Below are 7,608 nucleotides of genomic sequence, written 5' to 3' on the forward strand. Positions count from 1 at the left end.
TCCGTCGTGGTGAAGAGGGAGCTGAGTGTAAAAGCTTAAGCTCTCAATTTACCGGTCGATCTACGTCCCGACCTCACCTATGGCCACGAGCTGTGGGTAGTGACCGAAAGAACGAGATCGCGGATACAAGCGGCAGAAATGAGCTTCCTCCGAAGGGTGGCTGGCCTCCCTTAGAGATAGGGTGAGAAGTTCGGCCATCCGGGAGGGGCTCAGAGTGAGCCGCTGCTCCTCCACATCGAAAGGAGCCAGTTGAGGTGGTTCGGCATCTGACAAGGATGCCCCTGGGCGCCTCCTGGGTGAGGTGTTCGGGCATGTCCCACCGGGAGGAGGCCCAGGGCAGACCCAGGACGCGCTGGAGAGATTATATCTCTCGGCTGGCCTGGGAACGCATGGTGTGTTCCCCGGATGAGCTGGAGGAGGTGGCTGGGGAGAGGGAGGTCTGGGCTTCTCTGCTTAGGCTGCTGCCCCATGACCCGACTTCGGATAAAGCGGATGAGGATGGATGGATGGATGGATGGATGGATTCCTTTCAGCAATACTCTGACTGCTGCAGCTGTATTTCCTTGCTAGGAGGAAAAACCTCTATTTGGAAAGCATGTAAACCATCATCACACCACATTCTTTAGTTTAGTGAGTTTCACTTATGGACCATCAAAGCCTCATCTAAACATGGATGCACCACTTGCATAGGTTTAATACCCGTAAATGAACTGTTAATCACACAAATCACTGCAACAATCATAAAAGCATTGTTTAGAAAACATAGAAAACATAGTTTCATGTAATTCTGGACCCCTCCTCTTGACGCATGGACACTCCCATGAGTCAACTCATCAAACCTAGATACCTGTCTTAAAGAAAAAGGTTAGCTACATCATGTCCCAGGCAACATCAGGGCGTCTCCTCCTCTGGAGCAGCACCACCCCAGACCTACAACCCTGCAATAAAAGATGTTAGTGTGTTTTGCATATTAAGTTTGCTTAAAACCCTTGCTCTGCCTGGAGCCTAAATACACACCATCATGGCCTGGAAAACAAGATCTGGAAGTGAAATCAAACTTCACACTTATAAAGAATTGTATCATAAGAGTAATAAAGCACTCAGCATCAACAGGACAAGTATCATGTGCAGGTTTTCTCAAATTAGAAAAATACAATTATTGCCATAATTTGCCTCAGACATGGATCATCCCATGTACTCAGTTAACATTAATGTAATCGGTGACTTCCCTTAAGCAAAGTCAATCCATGTATTTAACACTAGGAGCTCAGTAGTGGCCAGCTAATGAGCCCCATATTAAACTATTCCATAAACACTGCAAGAAGTGACACTAGTTTCAACAGAGGGAATGTTTTACATGTTATTCACATCGTTCAAGTAACCTTCACATTTCCCCAACAACACAGTGTAACAGCATCACCAACTCATAACCTGTAAACAGTTTTCTTCACACATAACCCCAGAAATCCTGTCATAGAAAAACATCAACCAGTTGTCCTGGTATAAATCACATAATCAACTCACATGAAGAACTGTAATGCTGTAGAAAAGAAAATGCAAATGTTAGCGCTGCGCCGGTGTATACACACTTTCTCACAGTTACCTCTGTGGGCAACACAAGGTAGTGAATAACACCCCTGATAGTTGCACAGACACAGAAAGTGGCATTTAAAAGGTTAAATCGGTACAGCCAAAGCTCACGCAACCTAAGATGTCGCTGTCATCTTTCTGCTCCTGTAAAAAGAAACACACATAGATTCATCTGTACCTTTGTCAGGTGGGGGTTAACTTCGCACAGTGATATCAGTCAGTCTGTCAGCTTCTGTCTGCTTTTACTAGTCGGTCAGTTTTATTTTCTCTCACTCATTTTTCATTCATTCTTTCATTCATTCTTTCTTTGCTGATAGTGGAACCTATCGTCGCATTTAGTTTCCACGCTCAGCAAAATGACGTCATTTCAAAAAGAAAAGAATTTAGACTGGATTTCCTCGTTGAATCCTTTTGGACAGGAACTTACTTTCTAATTGTCCCAGATAAGTGACTTTCTCCTGAGCCCATTTTAATTTTAGGAGAAACTCACTTGCAACAGTTTCCTTAACAATGTGTCATATAGCGCTTCTGTTGTAATCGTGCAGATCTGCTCCAAACGAGATCATCAAACAAAACTTTCAGTGCACTGTGAAAGTGTCAAAATAAAAAGGCCTTGTTAAGTCATGACACACGCTCCTCATCTCAGGAGGGTAAATCATACCATTAGCATGATTTATCATACCATCATACTAATTGGCAGGCTCAACTTCACAACAAAAGAAAAATCATCAGCTAGATTAATTCAAAACCAACCATCAGCCACACAACACACAACATAGGCCTAATGTCTTATTAGCTATGAATTTTAATCCCCAGGTCTGTACTTTTCACTCATTTAGGCCACAGATTTTATTTAGTTTTCCTCTTTCCCTGTCATCATAAAACATGTGACATGTTGTCATGTACTTCACAAAAGAAGTTTGTTCTTACGTATTCAGAGTTGTGTATCTGGGTGCAGGATTCACTCGCACATCACAACAGGAAACTCAGTGTTTTAGAGTCTCCACTCTAACACATCCCATTCACTCGTGCTAGAATTCAATCACCTTTCATTAATCTAAGAACGACCAACTAATTTGCATATCAGCTATTAACCCACCAAGTTGACAGGACAACAGAAATGCATGTTCAAAATATTATCACAAAAATAGAATTTCCCCCATACAGTAAATTACTTGTGCTGCATCAATGAAGCAGAAAGCATCTCCCAATTTACTATATTAACAACTAAAATTTATTGTCTGATCATTGGTTGTTCAAACCAGAATCTCTTTTCCCACAAAAATTAAACTGTTGTCCTGCAACCTAGAGAGTTAATTGTCAGCATTGGATAAATTCAGCAGCGCCGTAGCTCCGCAAACGCACATAACGCACACTGCGTAGGGCACCAACTGGCCGGTAGGGCACCAAAAAAATCAGGGTCGTAAAAAAAAAAAAAAGTAAACCATATTAATACTATAAATATCATATGCATTAATATGGTTAAACAATACAAAAGCAACATAAAACAATTTTCCCGAGAAAAGGGGTGAATCTGCTTTGTGCCCTGTCTCCAGTCTCCTCCTGGTGCCCCCCACTCCCAGTGGTCTGTTCTATAATGCCTCAATTCGGTATTGGTAAACACCTGTTTGAACATGGCCTCGAAACGGCAACAGGAGTCGGGAGCGGAGAAAAGAAAGAAGAAGAGGAAGCGTGATGAAACTCAGGCGCCGCTTGCCGGTAAGGCAATGTTTAAATAATAACAATAAGAAAAAGTTCATTATTGTAGCCCTTGCTTGCACGCTCATGTCCGTCAACTCTGTGATAGCTCCTGTTAGCAGTGTTCATACTGTGTTAACAAATGTTGCAAATGATTGATGTTGGGTAGTTTGTTTACGTTGTGGATATGAATATAGAATGGACTACTAAAAGCAACTCATCATGGTCACTCAATTGACGGTTTTCAGATAACGTTAGCAATCGTGAGACTAGCATTTCCCTCCTCAGGTTGCTAGCTGGCTAACGTCATGCATGCTACTGATTAACCTTAACTTTGGGATAGGTCAGTGATGCAGTCAAGTATTATTATCAGATTAGACAAGATTACTTTGTATGTTGCTGCATTTCAGGATATCTATAAAGACGCATATCTTATTTATGCGGCATAAATAAGATATAGGTTTCATATTACAGTGTAATATGAAACCTATATCTTCCAGTAATATAGATTTCCTACTTAGCATTTATATCAAATTATGTACAGCATGTTTATATTGCCATTTGCCATTATGAAAATCTATACATGTAAAATATAGTTAGTAATTTTAAATGTACCAGTGACTTACTTAATTTATTAGTCTTATAATGCAATTTTCGTAGGCCTACTGTAGATTCAAAATTGTATTTCTGTAAAATCCCTGAATATTTTCTCTTGTATGCAGGGTCAATGCTTAAATATGTTCAAGGAGGATCTCAAGGACAGGATGAACCATCCAGTAGTAGTGCCATCCCTGGACATCAACCACCAGCCATTGTAGACCCTGCAACAATCCCTAGCCAAGAAGAACAAGAACCATCAACCACCAGTTCAGGTACAGTTCCATACACAAGTACCACTGAGAGTCCTGTCACTGAGAGACTATCAGAAAGTGACACTGTGGAGACATGTGTGCCCCTTCAACCGATCCTGCTCTTTGGCCAGCTCACATTGTAGATGCTGATCGTGTTGAAATTGTGCGGAGAGGTCCTTTTAATGTCAGCTCTGATTTTAATTTTCCAAAGGGGCCTGAGTATTTATTTGTAACAGTATTTTTAACCTCCTTTAACCTTATTTATTGGTTTAACTGTCATGTTTGTTGTTATTTAATTAAACAAATTCCACTGAGAAATTCAAAAGTATTAATGTTTTTTTTTTGTTTTTTTTTTAAGTGGCGGGGGGCACCATAAAGCATTTGTGCTTAGGGCACCCAAATGGCTAGCAACGGCCCTGAAATTCAGCATTTGATAACAAGCGTCTGCTAAATTTACACTATTTTAACACTGATGAGAGATAACAAGCTGATCTTCATTGCATGTGTGTTTGTTATTAGGCAGGTTTAATGGATGTTTGTGGAGCTGCATCTCCAGCAGGGCATGTTCTTTAAGCTGCCTTTCCTACACACTTCTCTGCTATTATTTGATCATTTTGTAACTGATGTGCTATGAGTCCACTGGTCTTTGCATCACACGAGGTGACTTGGACAAGATGATAAACAGACTCACATGCTCAAGATGTTATCTAATCTTCATGGACTCTCTTGTGTTTGTGTTAGTAGGGTTAATGCATGTTCTGCTTGTGTGTGGTTTTGTAAATGTTTCTTTTTTCAGTGTTTCAGACTCTTGCACAATTTTCCAACTTAAGCAGTCAGTTTTCTGTTTCCCAGGTTTGCTAACCCAAATTTTGATTTCCCACATTAAACAACAGCACTCTCTGTGTTCTTACCTCCTCTCACTCTGGCAGTTCTTCTTCAGCTTTGTCCTGTGTTCCACTGTCTCTTCTTGCCATTTTACTCCGAAAGTGGCAAATGTCAAACTCCAACAGTCTCCTCAGTTCTCCTCAAACGTTCTTTTCACAAGCACAGTGAATTTGCAGCTTGTTGGAAACACAGTGCCATTCATCCAGTCAGGATGATGGTTTGCTCTTCTTCTCCGATGCTGTTTGTCCACACTGCTGCTGCTTGCTGGGACTCTTTGCTCAGGACTTTGCTGCTGTCTCTTTATCTGCCATGTTATTGCTCTTTGGAACTGCATTCCTTGTCTTCAGGGAGGAGTGAGAGCTCACTTGTGAGGTTGAGGGACACATGGTGCTGTAAATAAGTTAGCCAGAAACTTGGCCTGAACGTTTCCAATGATGTTAAACTATAACTTTCTTCCGACTGCTGCATGTGGAAAATTGATCCAGGTCTGCTTTTCATCTGAAAGTGACAAAACTAAGACATTTTCATTATTATTATCACTGCTTAACCGACACACATCTCTCTCTGTTTTTTGAACTCTCCTTTCTTAAAAGCAGAAAATGAGATTGTAGTTGTTCTTGGCTAATAAACACAAAACCTTTTTCCTCTTATTTTCCATCTACAATGTAGATTCTGTCTCTTTTTTACTCTTTTTTTCTTTACACTAGCTGGTGACCTGCAGAATCACCGCTCTCACAATTTGTGATAATTACGTTTACACAACGCACACACACTGCGATGTCAGGCACATTCACACTCACTTTTTTTTCATCTGCGTAAGAAACTATATGGCTGATGATATGTGCCATGGTGATCCATAAGTATGATCACAAGTTTATTTAATTATTTTTCAACCCAACAAAACAAATAAACACAAACATGATGCTGATGCTATGAACACTCTACACACATGAGTCAAGATACAGGAAAACTGCTGCGCATCTGAAAGACGAAGCTGAACTCACGGATACGCTACATACTCGAGTTATCATAGTTCTGTTTCTCTCTCTTTGATGAGTTCTCAGCCAGCTCCCGATCTGATAATGTGTAGCTTGCTCATCAGCTCAGAAGAGACCGCAACGCAACCTCACACAGTGGTTGCGTGCTTTGCCCACAGTGGCAAAGACTTGCACTTTCATATTCAATTCAGCTTCTCCATCATGTAGTTTTCAGCTGTTTCATACAGGGTTCAGCATATTACTTGTATTCATAGGTGTGCTCTATATCTCAACAATGGCTCATAATAAGACAACAGTCTTTCAAACAGGTCAAGTGCCTCTATGCACTTCATTAGTTTAAATATTTGCCTATTTTACTTCATCTCATATGTCATTGTACAGAATTTGAGCAACCCTAAGCTTAATGCAGATTACTTTTAACAATTGGTTAAATTAATGGTCTGGAGCACAGGCTGTTGTTGATCAGGGAAACCTAAAGAATCATCTAAACATTTTGTGTCAGCAAGGGGTGGGGGAAAGCCATTCACCAGAGCATATCTTAACTGCTGCTGATGTGGGCTGGCCTTCTCCACATGCTCTTCGAGGCTGCTGTTTTCCTGAAACCTTCTAACATTTGAATCTCTTCCATTTATAAGCCTGTGATTAACCGCACGGCTCAGGTCCACATGAAACCCACGCGACCGTGCTCGCGTGAACCCGCGCAGCTAAGGAGCCGTCACTCTTTTTTTTAAAATACTTTGCGCTCCCAGGAGCGAAGTCCAGCATAAACGTCTGTCACCCTCGGACGCACTCTTGGTTGCTTAGGAACCCATGATAACAACAACAACCGTGTCCCAGACCACGCCTGCTCCGCAGTCATTAACACAAACACAGCAACACTCTTTTGGGACCCTAACCCAGTCGCGCGACTCAAAACCCAGTGAAGGGACGCTCGGGACACAAACCCAGGGCGATTTCAAAACCGGACACTCACCGGACGCTTGGGCCCTTGGGCGATTTTACCAAAACCTCTCTTTCGGGACCCTAACCCAGTTTTGCGGCTATAGAGTCGCTCTCTCAACTTACTCGGCGTTGCTTAGCCTTATCAGCCTTGGATCCCGCCGATCGTCATTCGTCGAGGAGAGAAAACAGACAGCTAATCCACCGACCTGATGACAAATTCTCACGTCCCGCTGATGTTAGGGTTCTCTCCTCGGTGAATGCCGACTCCAGGGATCCGGCTCGAAGGACCAATTAATGATAGGTTTGTAGCTTGAACCTATTCGCTGGAACGTTGAAGACAATGTAATTACACAGCAAGCAAGACACAAAGTAGGCAAAGTTCTTTATGTTTCACGTGCATGGGAGAGAACTGAACAAACGCCGTTCCTTCGCTTGACCCCAGTTGCTCTCGTCCGCTCTCCCGTAACACTGCTCTTTTATTGTGGTTACATGAATATGCATAGGTTCATTAACATATGACATCTTACATAGGTATGCATGTGAACAAAGAATACCGTGTGTGTGTGTGTGTTTGTGTGTATGTGTATGTGTGTATCTGTGTGTGGGGGGTCAAACTGTGACCCCAGGAAGACTCCCCAGAGCCG

Source organism: Oreochromis aureus, linkage group 4 (assembly GCF_013358895.1).
Source record: "Oreochromis aureus strain Israel breed Guangdong linkage group 4, ZZ_aureus, whole genome shotgun sequence".
NCBI classification, from domain to species: Eukaryota; Metazoa; Chordata; class Actinopteri; order Cichliformes; family Cichlidae; genus Oreochromis; species Oreochromis aureus.